The following is a 20,603-nucleotide window of genomic DNA, read 5'->3' as shown; positions in this document are numbered from 1 at the left end:
AAGCGTCACCAAGAATCTCCAAGAAAAAAAACAGAGCAGATGCTACAGGGAAGCAAACTCAAAAACCCCTCCATCTTCCACAACTCTCTCATTCAAGAATTTAATCAAAACAAAAATAATTTACAGTCGCCCCGCAAATCTGCTCAAAAATCTAAGAACTTGACTCTGTCAGGCACGGTTCTAAAGAAATATCGCCTAATACACCAGAAAACAGTGTTGCCAATTTAGCGAATTTTGGCATTCCCTAGCGACTAAAAATCTTATTTAGCGACTAGCGACAAATTTGCCGACTTTTCGCAACTTTGGCAACCTCCATTCTCGTTGTCGAGCAACAGCAAAAATCACCTTTCACCAATTTGTGAATGATGTCACATCTACCTTTTCTAGTGCTCTAGCGTTGCCCACATTTATAAAAGTAATGACTGACCTATGTAGAATCAGCCACTGTAATTACACAGAAGTAGATGTTCTACAGATCTAACAGATAGCCTACTACGCAGCTCGGCCAACATCATTGGAGGGCAGGCTGTCAGGGCTCTGTGTCTTCCCCTTTATTCCTGGTTGGCGCCAGATGGCGGCACCTCTGCTTTGTGTCTTGGTTAATTGTTTTATTGGTTTCTATTATCCCATTATTGGTTGCTTATTGTCTCGTGTTCCCTTCCCTCTCTGTGACCTGATTGTTCATTGTGCCCTCCTGTGTCTCGTCTCGTCGTGTCTATTTAAGTCTCCCTTTTCCCTGACTCAGGTGCTGGATCCTTGCTTGCCTTTTGTTGCTTGCCCCTTGCCTGCCCGTTGCCTGTTGCCTGTTCCTTGCCTGCTCGTTGCCTGTTGCCTGTTCCTCGCCTGCTCTGCTCTCTACGTTTTTGGGACTTTTGTATTTTTGTTTTCCCGTGTTTTTTGAGGTTTTTCTTTGTGTTTGTTGTAACGCCTGAGCTCTGTTCCTTTGTTCCCCGTTATTTAAGTAAAGTCTTTGTTTTTCGACTTCTGGAGTTTTGCGTTCTTCCCGCACTCTGCATTTGGGTCCATTCCCGCGCCCCCCTTGACACAGGCAGACACAAAACCTACTCTATGCCTATCGCTATGCGTGGCTTAACATACTTTTTTATATGCAAATTATTACGTGGTGACGTCATACATATGCAGATTAACGCATGACGTCATCTAGCGACTTCTAGCGACTTTTAGAGGAGGCCTTAACTACTTTCCATAGAAAATAGTTGGCAACACTGCAGACAAAGCAGTTCGGGCTGACATACAACACACTGCGAAAGAGAAGGACTACTGACATAAAACCCACTTACATTCAAACAATAACCAAGATGGTTCAGGATTTCTACCATAATGCTACACAAATGACGAGTGACAACAGGACAAATTTTTATTTGTTGTACCAAATTGTTAAATAAAGTTGTTAAGCAAGGAAGCATTGACTTGAGTGGTGAAAAGTTTGGAATAGTTTGTAATTAGGCCACTGCCACCACCGTCAGATCAGTGTCACCACCGTCAGGTCTCAGTCACCACCGTCAGATGGAACTTTCTTTGTTTTAAATTAATATGCTTACAATCTGTTCCTCCAATGCAGTTGATTTATTAAAGTAATTGTCTCTTTAAAATTAAAAATGTGGTTTTTTATGTCCAAAATTGTTATTTTGTATATTTAATGCTAATGATAAAAGTTGCATGATGTAAGAGTTTTTAAAGGAGTACATGTGAAATAGTATAAAAAGTGAATATTCAACATTTAACAGGGTATATGTGTATCTATGGTGTAGACACAATGATTTAAAAGCTCTAAACCTATATAAGACCCAATAAATAGGAATTATTAGCTTTTTATTGTGTCTGACTGTGTTGACAAAAACTAAGTAATGACAGAAAAAACACATATTTAATGAAAAAATGACAAAATCAGGAGGTTGCACCGAAATATTGCTTGATTGCTGAGACCTTGTTCTATAAACGTGTTGTTACATCCTGCCTCTGCTTGCCTGGGTAGTGCATGTGGAGGTTGTTGCTTAATTACCTAATTGCCTGATTGCCTCCACCTGCCTGTGGCCCAATATAAGCCCAGTAGTAGTATAAGCCCAGAGGCAGGGGAGTTTTTTCTATTGGGGCTTGTAGTTTGTGTGGAGATATTTGGTTCTGTGAATTTTGTGTTTTTCGTTTGTGCCTTAGTTTGTAATTTAGATTAATAAATGTCTGGGTTTGTTTTTAGATCAGTTTCTGTCTGTTTTTGGTGCATCTGGACTTGGTTTTTTGCGGCCAGTCGAGCCGGCCGTAACACGTGTAAGTTTAGATTTCTTAACATTTAAAATTTTTATTTTCAAAATTAAAACCTGTTTTATCCACATTCTCAAGAATCAGTGATATATATATATATATAATTTTTTTTGTAGCAGCATTTTGCAAGAAAGAAACTTAAAATGTAAGTACTACAATGGAGTGCACGTATGTGTATCTGTCTGTGTATGCATATGTGCTTGCACGTCAGAGTGATTGACTGAATAATTCAAAAGCCTGTGTGTGAGTGTTTTCTTTAGTTACTAATTAATACCTTTTCCATCAATCAGGGAAGATCCAATCTTAGGAGACTCCTTCGAAGCCTGGATGCGGCGGTCCATGCAGTACCTCGGCGAGTGCGAGCACTTCCTGGCCACGGGCTCCGAGCGTGTGCGTTCCCTCCACCCCCTCCCATGCCGCCGGTGCCCACGCCCGTCTGGCTGCTCAGCGTGTACTGCTTTGACGTTTGGTCGCGGCTGGAAAAGGTGAAGGCCAGGGTCACTCCACATTCGGATCCATTTTGAAAATGGATTCGACAAAAGAAGGTGAGAAGTTAAATAGCTATAAGTCACCGTTCTGCTTCCCAACCACCAGACGCAAGATTTCTTAGTGTTTCACTTTTCCTGAAACAGTTTATTCATGCCCCCCAACTTGCTTTCTGGTGACAAAGAAGCTCACTAGTGTCGCTGCAGACACGGCGGCCTAGGCAACGAGCGTCGGAAACAAGTTCGGGCAGGTCCTCATTACGGTGCTGACCGTTTCCGAAGGCGAGGGCCTGCTGCCCATGGCTGCCAGCTTAATGCAGCAATACAGAGTCACCGGGGTGGCACCCCCCCAGCTCATCTACGTGGCCCGGGACTGCTGCTCTACATTTGGCGGGTCGAAGACAGCTGCCGTGTTCCATGAATGGGACGAGCTGGTGGTCAGACTGGACGTGTAGCACCACAGAAAGCCACCAGCTGTACGGAACGTTCATGCGGCAGCTGTCTGCGTCCTTGTTTGAGTGGCGGACGAAGAGGACGTCCGCCGTCTGAGGGAGGCAAAGCTGGAAGGGAAGCGCGGGATGGTCGGCCTGACGAACACTGAGGTCTCGATGTTGCTCGCGCTGCACTGCCGTCGCCGCACGCGTGGAGCCGTGGAGACGGAGCGACTCGTCGGCAAGCTCATCGAGACCTTGGACAGTGAGAAGGGACACGACATCCTGGGCATCCCGTTGCTGGACCACAAATGCATCCAGTCGATCTGGGCGGAGCAGAGGTGCCACCTCTGCTGCATACAGGACCCACCAGTTGTGAGCCTGTACACCCAGACCGGTCAGCTGACAAAGGGAGATGTCAAGATGCCGGTATTTCGCTGCGCGCACAGTTTAACATCGCTGGAGTCATTCCACCTCCACCTCAACCGGTTCATCCCTGGTAAGCGAATCACCTGTCCGCCTGCCGTCGCAAAATGGTTGGCGAGCAAAACGGTTTAGATAAATTTACATCTTTGCTAACATGCATCGTTCTGTTTCATTTCAGGAGATAGTGCGAACGCCTTGCACTTCCAGGCGTTCCTGTTGGACGGACTGGTGAGGTGGAACGAGAACCGCGCCGCAGCCGCAGTGGAGGGACCAGCGCAGCCTCTGCTCTGCTACCAGTGGCCACCTGCAGCACTCCCTTAACCAGCTCAGCCAGAGGGTGCTCGGCCAGAGTCTGGTTAAGGATCACACCAAGCCTGGCGAGTACAGTGGTGAGTAGCTTCTTTATGTCCGCGCCGACTATCGCTTTGATGCGCGTTTTGGCACAAGCTTTAATGGAGGCTGTGTGTTTGGCCGCTCGCTTTGCAGGGGAGCTTATCGGCATCAAGTACCTGTACTCGCAGACAGGCAGGGTGCTGCAGGACGTCAGCTTGGACCCTGACACTCCGGACGAGGCTGCTGACGTCCAGCTTCACGAATTTGCGTGTCATCCTTGCCCATAAGAAAGCGTCATCTTCTCTGTTTCTTTTGTTCCAACTTGGCGGCCAATCAGAAGCCGCCCTTGTTTCAACTTCTCGAGTTTACATGCTTTTTGCGCCCAATCAGGAGGCCCGCTTGTTTCAAATTCGTCACGTGGTATCGACAGATCTTCCTTGTTCCAAATGCTGGCTTTTTCTAAGTAGGCAGTTTCAACTGGGCGCCGGACAAGCAAGACGAACTAGTGCTGTTTCAGTAAGTAATGAATTAACTTAATATTAACAACATAGAATCGTTTACATTTGCATGTTAGAAATGTTTAGAACAGGCTAGCCACCTGGCTGTCATTCCGTTTTTCTCTCTTTTAAAAGCAACGAAAGCGTTTATATCAGCTAAAATGACAGTAATATTAGCTAACGAACAAATGAATGAATTAATCAATAACTTTGCAGTTATGTTAGCGCATTATGTATGTATTTTTACCTATGAAATATGTCGTAATATAACTTTGGCATGTCCTGCGCTTCATTTTCATTATAAAACGTACCATTCTCTTACTTGCAATGTGGATAGCTGCCTGGCTTGTTAACCAGAATTGGTCATGTTAAACTGTTTTCTGGCCAGTTAATTATTAGCTAATACGATTAATTTAATAATTTATGTCCAAAGGTTTAAAAGATGTGGCGTGACAGTCCAGTAGACAAACGTTTTACACGATTTACAACAGGTCTGCATAGGTCTGTCAAAGAGTAATGGCATCTCAGTAGCCCCTTGAAAAATGCAGGTGTTTAAATGTAAAATATGCTTGTATGTACTGTCCCTTGTCCAAAAATCTTGTGATACATCTATTTTATTTTTTTGTACGCAGCATTTTGCAAGAAAGAAACTTAAAATGTAAGTACTACAATGGAGTGTGCGTTTGTGTATCTGTCTGTGTATGCATGAGCTTGCATGTCTGAGAGTGATTGACTGAAAAGTTCAATCACGCCTGTGTGTGAGTGCTTGCTTAAGTTATTAATTCATACCTTTTCCATCCAGGGAAGATCCAATCTTTAGGAGACTCCCTTCGGGGAGTCTCATCCTGAAACCTTCGCCAGAGGCGCTGACACTCTCAGCCCCAGGTGCCTCTGGAGGCAACAAGGCCCCATTCAGGGCTAGGAAGCCGGGGGAGGTGGAGGAGGCGGCGCGGGCCCACGTCATCGCCACGGGAGGCGACCCTGGGAACGCCAGACTGGTGCTGAGCCAATGCACCATAGAGTTTGGCAAGTACCAGGGTCAGACCTTCCGCTGGCTACTGGGAAATGACGTGGGCTACGCCATCCACCTGGTGCATGGGCACCAGAGGGAGCGGGAGACCAGCGTGTCTGAGGGGCCTCAGATGGCCAACAAGGACGGTCTCACCCGCTACGCCTGCGCCTACCCTGACTTCATGGAGTTAGTCAGGTTCCACAAGGCGCAGGAGGAAGCGCGGCCCCTGGCCAGCCAGCCCGGCCAGGAGGGAGCGACCCTTGTTGGCTTTGGAAAATACAAAGCAGACACGCTGAGGGACCTCTATGATTCGGACGACAGGAACAAGATCACGTAAGTGCCATAAAATTGTTTTCTATAGCAGGCGCTCTTATTGCAATTTTGCAGAGAGTGCAACTGACTGAATCTCTTTCAGCTACGTCAAGTGGCTTCGGTGGAAGACACCCCAGCCTGGGAGTCAGATGGACGCCGCAGTCCAGTACATTAGGCGCAGAGACCAGGAGTGAGAGAGCGGTGCCCCGCCTGCCACAGCCTCCCAGCCGGCTGCAGCAGCCCGGCCCACACCCCCACTCCACTCGCTCCTGCTATCTCTGCGCTTCTGGGCAGGCGTTCACTGTCCCCAGGGGAGCTGCAGGCAAAGGTCAAGAAGATGGTGACCGCCAGGCCTGTAGTTCCAGGCAAGTGATAAGTTGGAACAATGAAGTTGCTTTCTGTGTCTTAACTTCATCCTGAATACACATTCCCACTCACACTCTGTAACTGCTTCCCATTGTTAGAGACAGGTGGCCACATATAGAGTTCAATCACTGTTTGAAAGGATACACAGTAGCCAAAGATCAAAGGGGTGTCACCAGCAGCAGACTACCTGAGTGTCCCGGGAAGTTTGTTCCCAGGAATGAATATACATTGCACCATTCACACTTGGCTGTCTCGTTGAGAGTCATACGGAACACTTGTTGTGGCACCATGGCGGGTCTCCCTTTGTGCATTGCAATGAAACCTTTTAAATTGGAAACTGGTCCTCAGTGTGTTACTTCACCATTTCCCCGACTTGGTTTTACACTGGAGAAGATTCCCAACACAAGCTTCCGTTCCGTTTGCGCTTCCTGACCATGTTTATTCTCGCAGGTGTGCATTGTGACATTTGCTCATACGTTTTGTCCATTTGCAGGGGTGTCTTCCCAGCCAGTTCTGCCTGTCGTCCAGACGGAGCCGTCGGACGCAGAACTGGTGGAGGTGGCCCTTGAAGTAGAGGAAAGTGAGTGTGCATTTGTTTTCAGTTGTTTGTTTGTAATATTGTTCTGTCATTTCATTATTATATTGGAATTAAATGAAATTACATTTGAATTAACTTTTGTTTCATTGCAATATCTATTAGAGAAAGACGGATCTCCTTGAAATGGGAATGGTAGGTTTGGGTGAGAGATTCAGTGTATTTATGCATGTTTCATAGCTTTGTCCTATTGTCCGTCTATCCATCCATTTATCGCTGCCTCGCTGTAGCTGTTACCCCATGTGTAACTGCAGCTTTGGAATTTCTCTGCCATACAACCTCATAATATTTCTTTTAGCAATGGGCCACTTGTAGCTCTTTTCAATTTTTCAAATTGGAACTTCCACCTCCACCCCCGCCCCCCCCCCCCCCCCCACCTCTGGTGTACTGGGTGCACTGACGGCACTGCTGTAGACGCATGTTCTAATATGCATTAATAACTATACTCACTGTGGCGCTTATGAGGGCTAACCTGCACGTAATCAAAATTAAACAGTATGTCATTTGAATGCATAATTGACACATACACACATTTTTCTTAAAATAACTTTATTTTTCCTGTGTCTTCGCAAAGCTGATCCTGCCAAAATCGTCGTAGAGGTCCCGCAGCCCCTGCTCCCTCCCCCTCCACCTCCCACCACCACCTCCAAAGAAAAGGAAGGCCAGCCACAGCAGTCCTTCCTGCCACAAAGGCCTGCCTCGCAAAGTGCTGAGGTGAGAGTGTATTTTTTGTTTTCAATGCAGGCTTAAAAGAAGTTGTTTCTTCCTTTGAGTGAAGATGCAAAACTCATTGTAACACATTCTCTTTATTCTGCAGCTGCAGATTCCTGAGAGTTGGCGTGCAGCCTTCTCGAAGGAACAGCAGGAGTGGATTGGTCGGGTGCTGTATGTATTGTATGAGAAATGTACTGGATCAATAAACATGCACAGATGAAGTGCTATTGAAGTGCTACAAAGGGCCCAATTCCTCACATTCCTTATTTCAAGTGACTTTCATTCAAACATTCATTACATCATTTACACTGGTTGACTCCATTTATTGAACATGTCCTTCATTTTTTCAATTTTTCCCTTTAGCATTCGAACATGCAAGCAAATTGGGCCCTTTCCTTCCAGGGGTCACACTGACATTTGTGCATTCAACTTTACAATTCCTGACATTCCTCATTTCAAGTGCAAACATTCGTTACATCATTTACACTGGTTGACATTTGTGACATTTCCTTCATTTATTCAAATATATTTCCTTCAAATATATTCCTTCATATATTTTCCTTTCTTTTTTCCCCTTTTCCTTTCATTTAAACATCCACCCAAGCAAATTGGGCCCTTTCCTTCCGGGAGGAACGACCAGGCTTGAACCTACGACCTCGCGTTCCAGAGTCCTGCTTGCGCCCCCTTTTTCTCTCCTCCCCGCGAGCCCCTCCTTTCTCTACAGAGAAGAATGAGCAGTGGCCTCATAGATAGAGCGCAGGCAAAAGTCTCTGTTCCGTGTTCCATTTGTACCAACTTGGCGGCCAATCGGAGGCCGCCCTTGTTTCAATTTCTCCAGTTTACATGCTTTTTGCGCCCAATCGGGAGGCCCGCTTGTTTCAATTTCGTCACGTGGTATCGGCTCGCTCTTCCGCCGTTTCAAATGGCACTTCAGGAAGTGCCGTAGATCACCGGAGTTATGCGACAGGAGCGCGTTTTTACTAAGTGTTTGAATTAATTTTACATTAAAAATATTGAAACGTTCATATTTACGCGTTCGCGGTGTTTAGAACTGGCTAGCCAGTCGGCTGTCACGCCGTTTTTCTCTCTTTTAAAAGCAGCGTAAGCGTTTATATCGTCAAAAACGGCAGCTAGCTATATTAGCTATCGCCTGTTTCAGTAAGTTTTTGAATGAACTTTACATTAAAAATACAGAATCGTTCACAGCTGGTTGTTATGCTGTTTTTCTCTCTCTTTTAAATGCAACATAAGCGTTTACATCAACTAGTAATAAAAGTGAACATAATAAGAAGAATAAATTCATAGAATTACAGCACCAGCACATTGTGCATGTCTATATATATATAATTGGTTTTTTTTAACCAGTCATAAATATTTCAATATTTCGTATGACAAAGCTGGCGTGTACCCTTTTTCGTTTTTACGGCAAAACGTTCTCTTGCCTGAATCAGCTTGTCACATTAGCCATTTGAAGCGGTTTTCTTTGCCAGTTAATACGAATGATGTAATTGCTATTTCATTTCAGTGCAGCAGGCAAACGTGGTCCATGAATTACCACAGTGTCGCTAGCTGCGGTTTTTCAAAGGCTTGTCAACGACTAAGGGCACCTCGGTAGCTCTTTTAAAACGACATTTAAAATAAAGTAAATGCAACAAATGAACGAAAATTCTCTGCGTAACTTCCCATGTGCAAGAAGCTTATGTAAGCGTATGTTTTCCTGTGTACACAGCACTATGCGAAACAAACTAACCGTGTAAGCGCTACAGTGAAGCGCGTCTGTCGGCGTATGCGATTGACTGACTGATTGTTTCAGACAAGTTCTCGCCTGTGAGTGCTGTACTGTTCTGAAATCAAACTCCAACCCAGCAAAGTAGTATATGAATTCTTTAGCGAGCTTGCTAGACTTCAGTTGTGCACGTTTCTCTCTCGGCTACCGCAGCCATCCTCTGGGGCTCTAACAGTCTCACGGTTTTTCCAAGCATAGCCGGCTACCACCGTGAACCACGAGCGCCATCTCGTGGACAGAATAAAGCACTATCAAATTCCAAAGCAAGAAGCATCACATGCATTTATAAGCCATAAACATTACAAGTGCTTGTCTTAATTATTAATACCCTTTCTGTCAAACAGGGAAGACCCAGTCTTCTAGAGACTCGGGGTCCTGGCTGACTCGCGTCCTGGATTTAGGGTTAGGGTTCGGTGAGTCTGGACGAGGACAGCGTAGGGGGTCGACCCATGGGGAAAGGTCGCTCGGGCCTGACGCGGGGAGGGAAAATATGGAACGCTTCACGAATTTGCGTGTCATCCTTGCGCAGGGGCCATGCTAATCTTCTCTGTATCGTTCCAATTTTAGTATATGTGCTGCCGAAGCGAGCACAAAGCACCTACCTGAGGGCCCGCCATTTATTGGGGCGCGACCTGCAGGGGGTCATCGGTCACGGGGCAGTCAAAGCGAGCGCACGGATGAATAAAACCGCTTAAGCGGGCCGTACGCCCGCAGTGAAACTTCTTAAACGGGCGGCGGATAATAAAACAAAGCAAACGTGCGCCCTCGTACCGATCAAAGGCAACCTTTCACGTTCCCGCTCGCGTCCGTGCTCCTCCGGGACAGGTGAGCGGCCACCTGGGAGGTGAGCGGCTACCTGGAAGGTGTGCGGGGGACGGCCCCCGTCCCGCACAGAGAACTGTGTGGTCTCTTTGTCTCCGCCTCTTTTCCGAAGCGGTCGCCGTCGGCCGACGTGACCGGGGTCGCTGGATAGAATCCTCACAAACCGAATGATTAAAAAATAACAACGATTAAAAAGTATGTGGATGAAGCGGCTAGGGTTGAGAAACCTGACAGAAAGGGTAAGATTTGAAAAAGGGAGGAAAGCAAACACAGGAGGCCGCCGTTTTTAAATGCCTGCAATACCTGTATTTGCCGCATGAGGTCAGGCGTCTCTTTCCTTTCACTGCGCCCAAGGTTCTCCGGTTAGAAAACGGGCAACAAGGATACATGTATATGTGTGTGTATGTATATGTGTGTGTGTGTGTGTGTGTGCGTATGTATGTATGTACATATATGTGTGTATATATATATATATATATATATATGCGTGTGTATGTGTGCATGTATATATATATATGTCTATGTATATGCATATGTATGAGTATATATACGGCACTCTTGATGAGAAAATACTTTTTTTTCGTATAAGCAGTTTCACCTGCAGCCACAGTGCGGCTGATAAAAGTAGCGTGGCCAGGACGTAGCTGCTGAGAACAGTTGTTTCAGAAAATTCACTTACATTTCTTAGTACTCCAAGAACATTTTCACAATAACAGGAATTTCCACCTTTTATTTAAAGTATATTGTATTGTATTGTATCGTATGTTGTATTTCACAAAAGGCCCACGGTAATTTTCCATGAACAGTTTGCATTCTCTGTGAACAAATGTATTTTTTCTCCACGGCAGGATTGCCTATTAGGATGTACTGTCTTATGCCTGGACGAAACAGAGAAGAACGTGCGGTGGCCCCATAGATAGAGCGCAGGCAAAAGTCTCTGTTCCGTGTTCCATTTGTACCAACTTGGCGGCCAATCGGAGGCCGCCCTTGTTTCAATTTCTCCAGTTTACATGCTTTTTGCGCCCAATCGGGAGGCTCGCTTGTTTCAATTTCGTCACGTGGTATCGGCTCGCTCTTCCGCCGTTTCAAATGGCACTTCAGGAAGTGCCGTAGATCACCGGAGTTATGCGACAGGAGCGCGTTTTTACTAAGTGTTTGAATTAATTTTACATTAAAAATATTGAAACGTTCATATTTACGCGTTCGCGGTGTTTAGAACTGGCTAGCCAGTCGGCTGTCACGCCGTTTTTCTCTCTTTTAAAAGCAGCGTAAGCGTTTATATCGTCAAAAACGGCAGCTAGCTATATTAGCTATCGCCTGTTTCAGTAAGTTTTTGAATGAACTTTACATTAAAAATACAGAATCGTTCACAGCTGGTTGTTATGCTGTTTTTCTCTCTCTTTTAAATGCAACATAAGCGTTTACATCAACTAGTAATAAAAGTGAACATAATAAGAAAGAATAAATTCATAGAATTACAGCACCAGCACATTGTGCATGTCTATATATATATAATTGGTTTTTTTTAACCAGTCATAAATATTTCAATATTTCGTATGACAAAGCTGGCGTGTACCCTTTTTCGTTTTTACGGCAAAACGTTCTCTTGCCTGAATCAGCTTGTCACATTAGCCATTTGAAGCGGTTTTCTTTGCCAGTTAATACGAATGATGTAATTGCTATTTCATTTCAGTGCAGCAGGCAAACGTGGTCCATGAATTACCACAGTGTCGCTAGCTGCGGTTTTTCAAAGGCTTGTCAACGACTAAGGGCACCTCGGTAGCTCTTTTAAAACGACATTTAAAATAAAGTAAATGCAACAAATGAACGAAAATTCTCTGCGTAACTTCCCATGTGCAAGAAGCTTATGATAAGCGTATGTTTTCCTGTGTACACAGCACTATGCGAAACAAACTAACCGTGTAAGCGCTACAGTGAAGCGCGTCTGTCGGCGTATGCGATTGACTGACTGATTGTTTCAGACAAGTTCTCGCCTGTGAGTGCTGTACTGTTCTGAAATCAAACTCCAACCCAGCAAAGTAGTATATGAATTCTTTAGCGAGCTTGCTAGACTTCAGTTGTGCACGTTTCTCTCTCGGCTACCGCAGCCATCCTCTGGGGCTCTAACAGTCTCACGGTTTTTCCAAGCATAGCCGGCTACCACCGTGAACCACGAGCGCCATCTCGTGGACAGAATAAAGCACTATCAAATTCCAAAGCAAGAAGCATCACATGCATTTATAAGCCATAAACATTACAAGTGCTTGTCTTAATTATTAATACCCTTTCTGTCAAACAGGGAAGACCCAGTCTTCTAGAGACTCGGGGTCCTGGCTGACTCGCGTCCTGGATTTAGGGTTAGGGTTCGGTGAGTCTGGACGAGGACAGCGTAGGGGGTCGACCCATGGGGAAAGGTCGCTCGGGCCTGACGCGGGGAGGGAAAATATGGAACGCTTCACGAATTTGCGTGTCATCCTTGCGCAGGGGCCATGCTAATCTTCTCTGTATCGTTCCAATTTTAGTATATGTGCTGCCGAAGCGAGCACAAAGCACCTACCTGAGGGCCCGCCATTTATTGGGGCGCGACCTGCAGGGGGTCATCGGTCACGGGGGCAGTCAAAGCGAGCGCACGGATGAATAAAACCGCTTAAGCGGGCCGTACGCCCGCAGTGAAACTTCTTAAACGGGCGGCGGATAATAAAACAAAGCAAACGTGCGCCCTCGTACCGATCAAAGGCAACCTTTCACGTTCCCGCTCGCGTCCGTGCTCCTCCGGGACAGGTGAGCGGCCACCTGGGAGGTGAGCGGCTACCTGGAAGGTGTGCGGGGGACGGCCCCCGTCCCGCACAGAGAACTGTGTGGTCTCTTTGTCTCCGCCTCTTTTCCGAAGCGGTCGCCGTCGGCCGACGTGACCGGGGTCGCTGGATAGAATCCTCACAAACCGAATGATTAAAAAATAACAACGATTAAAAAGTATGTGGATGAAGCGGCTAGGGTTGAGAAACCTGACAGAAAGGGGTAAGATTTGAAAAAGGGAGGGAAAGCAAACACAGGAGGCCGCCGTTTTTAAATGCCTGCAATACCTGTATTTGCCGCATGAGGTCAGGCGTCTCTTTCCTTTCACTGCGCCCAAGGTTCTCCGGTTAGAAAACGGGCAACAAGGATACATGTATATGTGTGTGTGTGTGTGTGTGCGTATGTATGTATGTACATATATGTGTGTATATATATATATATATATATATATGCGTGTGTATGTGTGCATGTATATATATATGTCTATGTATATGCATATGTATGAGTATATATACGGCACTCTTGATGAGAAAATACTTTTTTTTCGTATAAGCAGTTTCACCTGCAGCCACAGTGCGGCTGATAAAAGTAGCGTGGCCAGGACGTAGCTGCTGAGAACAGTTGTTTCAGAAAATTCACTTACATTTCTTAGTACTCCAAGAACATTTTCACAATAACAGGAATTTCCACCTTTTATTTAAAGTATATTGTATTGTATTGTATCGTATGTTGTATTTCACAAAAGGCCCACGGTAATTTTCCATGAACAGTTTGCATTCTCTGTGAACAAATGTATTTTTTCTCCACGGCAGGATTGCCTATTAGGATGTACTGTCTTATGCCTGGACGAAACAGAGAAGAACGTGCGGTGGCCCCATAGATAGAGCGCAGGCAAAAGTCTCTGTTCCGTGTTCCATTTGTACCAACTTGGCGGCCAATCGGAGGCCGCCCTTGTTTCAATTTCTCCAGTTTACATGCTTTTTGCGCCCAATCGGGAGGCTCGCTTGTTTCAATTTCGTCACGTGGTATCGGCTCGCTCTTCCGCCGTTTCAAATGGCACTTCAGGAAGTGCCGTAGATCACCGGAGTTATGCGACAGGAGCGCGTTTTTACTAAGTGTTTGAATTAATTTTACATTAAAAATATTGAAACGTTCATATTTACGCGTTCGCGGTGTTTAGAACTGGCTAGCCAGTCGGCTGTCACGCCGTTTTTCTCTCTTTTAAAAGCAGCGTAAGCGTTTATATCGTCAAAAACGGCAGCTAGCTATATTAGCTATCGCCTGTTTCAGTAAGTTTTTGAATGAACTTTACATTAAAAATACAGAATCGTTCACAGCTGGTTGTTATGCTGTTTTTCTCTCTCTTTTAAATGCAACATAAGCGTTTACATCAACTAGTATAAAAGTGAACATAATAAGAAAGAATAAATTCATAGAATTACAGCACCAGCACATTGTGCATGTCTATATATATATAATTGGTTTTTTTTAACCAGTCATAAATATTTCAATATTTCGTATGACAAAGCTGGCGTGTACCCTTTTCGTTTTTACGGCAAAACGTTCTCTTGCCTGAATCAGCTTGTCACATTAGCCATTTGAAGCGGTTTTCTTTGCCAGTTAATACGAATGATGTAATTGCTATTTCATTTCAGTGCAGCAGGCAAACGTGGTCCATGAATTACCACAGTGTCGCTAGCTGCGGTTTTTCAAAGGCTTGTCAACGACTAAGGGCACCTCGGTAGCTCTTTTAAAACGACATTTAAAATAAAGTAAATGCAACAAATGAACGAAAATTCTCTGCGTAACTTCCCATGTGCAAGAAGCTTATGATAAGCGTATGTTTTCCTGTGTACACAGCACTATGCGAAACAAACTAACCGTGTAAGCGCTACAGTGAAGCGCGTCTGTCGGCGTATGCGATTGACTGACTGATTGTTTCAGACAAGTTCTCGCCTGTGAGTGCTGTACTGTTCTGAAATCAAACTCCAACCCAGCAAAGTAGTATATGAATTCTTTAGCGAGCTTGCTAGACTTCAGTTGTGCACGTTTCTCTCTCGGCTACCGCAGCCATCCTCTGGGGCTCTAACAGTCTCACGGTTTTTCCAAGCATAGCCGGCTACCACCGTGAACCACGAGCGCCATCTCGTGGACAGAATAAAGCACTATCAAATTCCAAAGCAAGAAGCATCACATGCATTTATAAGCCATAAACATTACAAGTGCTTGTCTTAATTATTAATACCCTTTCTGTCAAACAGGGAAGACCCAGTCTTCTAGAGACTCGGGGTCCTGGCTGACTCGCGTCCTGGATTTAGGGTTAGGGTTCGGTGAGTCTGGACGAGGACAGCGTAGGGGGTCGACCCATGGGGAAAGGTCGCTCGGGCCTGACGCGGGGAGGGAAAATATGGAACGCTTCACGAATTTGCGTGTCATCCTTGCGCAGGGGCCATGCTAATCTTCTCTGTATCGTTCCAATTTTAGTATATGTGCTGCCGAAGCGAGCACAAAGCACCTACCTGAGGGCCCGCCATTTATTGGGGCGCGACCTGCAGGGGGTCATCGGTCACGGGGGCAGTCAAAGCGAGCGCACGGATGAATAAAACCGCTTAAGCGGGCCGTACGCCCGCAGTGAAACTTCTTAAACGGGCGGCGGATAATAAACAAAGCAAACGTGCGCCCTCGTACCGATCAAAGGCAACCTTTCACGTTCCCGCTCGCGTCCGTGCTCCTCCGGGACAGGTGAGCGGCCACCTGGGAGGTGAGCGGCTACCTGGAAGGTGTGCGGGGGACGGCCCCCGTCCCGCACAGAGAACTGTGTGGTCTCTTTGTCTCCGCCTCTTTTCCGAAGCGGTCGCCGTCGGCCGACGTGACCGGGGTCGCTGGATAGAATCCTCACAAACCGAATGATTAAAAAATAACAACGATTAAAAAGTATGTGGATGAAGCGGCTAGGGTTGAGAAACCTGACAGAAAGGGGTAAGATTTGAAAAAGGGAGGGAAAGCAAACACAGGAGGCCGCCGTTTTTAAATGCCTGCAATACCTGTATTTGCCGCATGAGGTCAGGCGTCTCTTTCCTTTCACTGCGCCCAAGGTTCTCCGGTTAGAAAACGGGCAACAAGGATACATGTATATGTGTGTGTATGTATATGTGTGTGTGTGTGTGTGTGTGCGTATGTATGTATGTACATATATGTGTGTATATATATATATATATATATATATGCGTGTGTATGTGTGCATGTATATATATATGTCTATGTATATGCATATGTATGAGTATATATACGGCACTCTTGATGAGAAAATACTTTTTTTTCGTATAAGCAGTTTCACCTGCAGCCACAGTGCGGCTGATAAAAGTAGCGTGGCCAGGACGTAGCTGCTGAGAACAGTTGTTTCAGAAAATTCACTTACATTTCTTAGTACTCCAAGAACATTTTCACAATAACAGGAATTTCCACCTTTTATTTAAAGTATATTGTATTGTATTGTATCGTATGTTGTATTTCACAAAAGGCCCACGGTAATTTTCCATGAACAGTTTGCATTCTCTGTGAACAAATGTATTTTTTCTCCACGGCAGGATTGCCTATTAGGATGTACTGTCTTATGCCTGGACGAAACAGAGAAGAACGTGCGGTGGCCCCATAGATAGAGCGCAGGCAAAAGTCTCTGTTCCGTGTTCCATTTGTACCAACTTGGCGGCCAATCGGAGGCCGCCCTTGTTTCAATTTCTCCAGTTTACATGCTTTTTGCGCCCAATCGGGAGGCTCGCTTGTTTCAATTTCGTCACGTGGTATCGGCTCGCTCTTCCGCCGTTTCAAATGGCACTTCAGGAAGTGCCGTAGATCACCGGAGTTATGCGACAGGAGCGCGTTTTTACTAAGTGTTTGAATTAATTTTACATTAAAATATTGAAACGTTCATATTTACGCGTTCGCGGTGTTTAGAACTGGCTAGCCAGTCGGCTGTCACGCCGTTTTTCTCTCTTTTAAAAGCAGCGTAAGCGTTTATATCGTCAAAAACGGCAGCTAGCTATATTAGCTATCGCCTGTTTCAGTAAGTTTTTGAATGAACTTTACATTAAAAATACAGAATCGTTCACAGCTGGTTGTTATGCTGTTTTTCTCTCTCTTTTAAATGCAACATAAGCGTTTACATCAACTAGTAATAAAAGTGAACATAATAAGAAAGAATAAATTCATAGAATTACAGCACCAGCACATTGTGCATGTCTATATATATATAATTGGTTTTTTTTAACCAGTCATAAATATTTCAATATTTCGTATGACAAAGCTGGCGTGTACCCTTTTTCGTTTTTACGGCAAAACGTTCTCTTGCCTGAATCAGCTTGTCACATTAGCCATTTGAAGCGGTTTTCTTTGCCAGTTAATACGAATGATGTAATTGCTATTTCATTTCAGTGCAGCAGGCAAACGTGGTCCATGAATTACACAGTGTCGCTAGCTGCGGTTTTTCAAAGGCTTGTCAACGACTAAGGGCACCTCGGTAGCTCTTTTAAAACGACATTTAAAATAAAGTAAATGCAACAAATGAACGAAAATTCTCTGCGTAACTTCCCATGTGCAAGAAGCTTATGATAAGCGTATGTTTTCCTGTGTACACAGCACTATGCGAAACAAACTAACCGTGTAAGCGCTACAGTGAAGCGCGTCTGTCGGCGTATGCGATTGACTGACTGATTGTTTCAGACAAGTTCTCGCCTGTGAGTGCTGTACTGTTCTGAAATCAAACTCCAACCCAGCAAAGTAGTATATGAATTCTTTAGCGAGCTTGCTAGACTTCAGTTGTGCACGTTTCTCTCTCGGCTACCGCAGCCATCCTCTGGGGCTCTAACAGTCTCACGGTTTTTCCAAGCATAGCCGGCTACCACCGTGAACCACGAGCGCCATCTCGTGGACAGAATAAAGCACTATCAAATTCCAAAGCAAGAAGCATCACATGCATTTATAAGCCATAAACATTACAAGTGCTTGTCTTAATTATTAATACCCTTTCTGTCAAACAGGGAAGACCCAGTCTTCTAGAGACTCGGGGTCCTGGCTGACTCGCGTCCTGGATTTAGGGTTAGGGTTCGGTGAGTCTGGACGAGGACAGCGTAGGGGGTCGACCCATGGGGAAAGGTCGCTCGGGCCTGACGCGGGGAGGGAAAATATGGAACGCTTCACGAATTTGCGTGTCATCCTTGCGCAGGGGCCATGCTAATCTTCTCTGTATCGTTCCAATTTTAGTATATGTGCTGCCGAAGCGAGCACAAAGCACCTACCTGAGGGCCCGCCATTTATTGGGGCGCGACCTGCAGGGGGTCATCGGTCACGGGGGCAGTCAAAGCGAGCGCACGGATGAATAAAACCGCTTAAGCGGGCCGTACGCCCGCAGTGAAACTTCTTAAACGGGCGGCGGATAATAAAACAAAGCAAACGTGCGCCCTCGTACCGATCAAAGGCAACCTTTCACGTTCCCGCTCGCGTCCGTGCTCCTCCGGGACAGGTGAGCGGCCACCTGGGAGGTGAGCGGCTACCTGGAAGGTGTGCGGGGGACGGCCCCCGTCCCGCACAGAGAACTGGTGGTCTCTTTGTCTCCGCCTCTTTTCCGAAGCGGTCGCCGTCGGCCGACGTGACCGGGGTCGCTGGATAGAATCCTCACAAACCGAATGATTAAAAAATAACAACGATTAAAAAGTATGTGGATGAAGCGGCTAGGGTTGAGAAACCTGACAGAAAGGGGTAAGATTTGAAAAAGGGAGGGAAAGCAAACACAGGAGGCCGCCGTTTTTAAATGCCTGCAATACCTGTATTTGCCGCATGAGGTCAGGCGTCTCTTTCCTTTCACTGCGCCCAAGGTTCTCCGGTTAGAAAACGGGCAACAAGGATACATGTATATGTGTGTGTATGTATATGTGTGTGTGTGTGTGTGTGTGCGTATGTATGTATGTACATATATGTGTGTATATATATATATATATATATATGCGTGTGTATGTGTGCATGTATATATATATGTCTATGTATATGCATATGTATGAGTATATATACGGCACTCTTGATGAGAAAATACTTTTTTTTCGTATAAGCAGTTTCACCTGCAGCCACAGTGCGGCTGATAAAAGTAGCGTGGCCAGGACGTAGCTGCTGAGAACAGTTGTTTCAGAAAATTCACTTACATTTCTTAGTACTCCAAGAACATTTTCACAATAACAGGAATTTCCACCTTTTATTTAAAGTATATTGTATTGTATTGTATCGTATGTTGTATTTCACAAAAGGCCCACGGTAATTTTCCATGAACAGTTTGCATTCTCTGTGAACAAATGTATTTTTTCTCCACGGCAGGATTGCCTATTAGGATGTACTGTCTTATGCCTGGACGAAACAGAGAAGAACGTGCGGTGGCCCCATAGATAGAGCGCAGGCAAAAGTCTCTGTTCCGTGTTCCATTTGTACCAACTTGGCGGCCAATCGGAGGCCGCCCTTGTTTCAATTTCTCCAGTTTACATGCTTTTTGCGCCCAATCGGGAGGCTCGCTTGTTTCAATTTCGTCACGTGGTATCGGCTCGCTCTTCCGCCGTTTCAAATGGCACTTCAGGAAGTGCCGTAGATCACCGGAGTTATGCGACAGGAGCGCGTTTTTACTAAGTGTTTGAATTAATTTACATTAAAAATATTGAAACGTTCATATTTACGCGTTCGCGGTGTTTAGAACTGGCTAGCCAGTCGGCTGTCACGCCGTTTTTCTCTCTTTTAAAAGCAGCGTAAGCGTTTATATCGTCAAAAACGGCAGCTAGCTATATTAGCTATCGCCTGTTTCAGTAAGTTTTTGAATGAACTTTACATTAAAAATACAGAATCGTTCACAGCTGGTTGTTATGCTGTTTTTCTCTCTCTTTTAAATGCAACATAAGCGTTTACATCAACTAGTAATAAAAGTGAACATAATAAGAAAGAATAAATTCATAGAATTACAGCACCAGCACATTGTGCATGTCTATATATATATAATTGGTTTTTTTTTAACCAGTCATAAATATTTCAATATTTCGTATGACAAAGCTGGCGTGTACCCTTTTTCGTTTTTACGGCAAAACGTTCTCTTGCCTGAATCAGCTTGTCACATTAGCCATTTGAAGCGGTTTTCTTTGCCAGTTAATACGAATGATGTAATTGCTATTTCATTTCAGTGCAGCAGGCAAACGTGGTCCATGAATTACACAGTGTCGCTAGCTGCGGTTTTTCAAAGGCTTGTCAACGACTAAGGGCACCTCGGTAGCTCTTTTAAAACGACATTTAAAATAAAGTAAATACAACAAATGAATGAAAATTCTCTGCGTAACTTCCCATGTGCAAGAAGCTTATGATAAGCGTATGTTTTCCTGTGTACACAGCACTTTGCGAAACAAACTAACCGTGTAAGCGCTACAGTGAAGCGCGTCTGTCGGCATATGCGATTGACTGACTGATTGTTTCAGACAAGTTCTCGCCTGTGAGTGCTGTACTGTTCTGAAATCAAACTCCAACCCAGCAAAGTAGTATATGAATTCTTTAGCGAGCTTGCTAGACTTCAGTTGTGCATGTTTCTCTCTCGGCTACCGCAGCCATCCTCTGGGGCTCTAATAGTCTCACGGTTTTTCCAAGCATAGCCGGCTACCACCGTGAACCACGAGCGCCATCTCGTGGACAGAATAAAGCACTATCAAATTACAACATAGAAGCATCACATGCAT

General features: G+C 45.2%; 4 non-coding genes across 4 annotated transcripts; all 4 read right to left on the bottom strand.

Moving 5' to 3' along the window:
* Nucleotides 1-9,721: 9,721 nt before the first annotated feature.
* LOC135246826 (U6 spliceosomal RNA) lies at nucleotides 9,722-9,828 on the bottom strand. Its single transcript, XR_010327969.1, has one exon. It is a non-coding gene; the product is annotated as a U6 spliceosomal RNA (small nuclear RNA).
* A 2,670-nt stretch (nucleotides 9,829-12,498) lies between these two features.
* On the bottom strand, nucleotides 12,499-12,605 carry LOC135246825 (U6 spliceosomal RNA). The gene has a single exon (XR_010327968.1). It is a non-coding gene; the product is annotated as a U6 spliceosomal RNA (small nuclear RNA).
* Nucleotides 12,606-15,256: 2,651 nt separating this feature from the next.
* Nucleotides 15,257-15,363, bottom strand: LOC135246824 (U6 spliceosomal RNA). Its single transcript, XR_010327967.1, has one exon. It is a non-coding gene; the product is annotated as a U6 spliceosomal RNA (small nuclear RNA).
* A 2,668-nt stretch (nucleotides 15,364-18,031) lies between these two features.
* Nucleotides 18,032-18,138, bottom strand: LOC135246823 (U6 spliceosomal RNA). Its single transcript, XR_010327966.1, has one exon. It is a non-coding gene; the product is annotated as a U6 spliceosomal RNA (small nuclear RNA).
* Nucleotides 18,139-20,603: the final 2,465 nt, after the last annotated feature.

Source organism: Anguilla rostrata, unplaced genomic scaffold (assembly GCF_018555375.3).
Source record: "Anguilla rostrata isolate EN2019 unplaced genomic scaffold, ASM1855537v3 scaf0940, whole genome shotgun sequence".
NCBI lineage: Eukaryota > Metazoa > Chordata > Actinopteri > Anguilliformes > Anguillidae > Anguilla > Anguilla rostrata.
The sequence above is the reverse complement of the archived record's forward strand: the minus strand, read 5'-3'. Positions and strand labels throughout refer to the sequence as shown.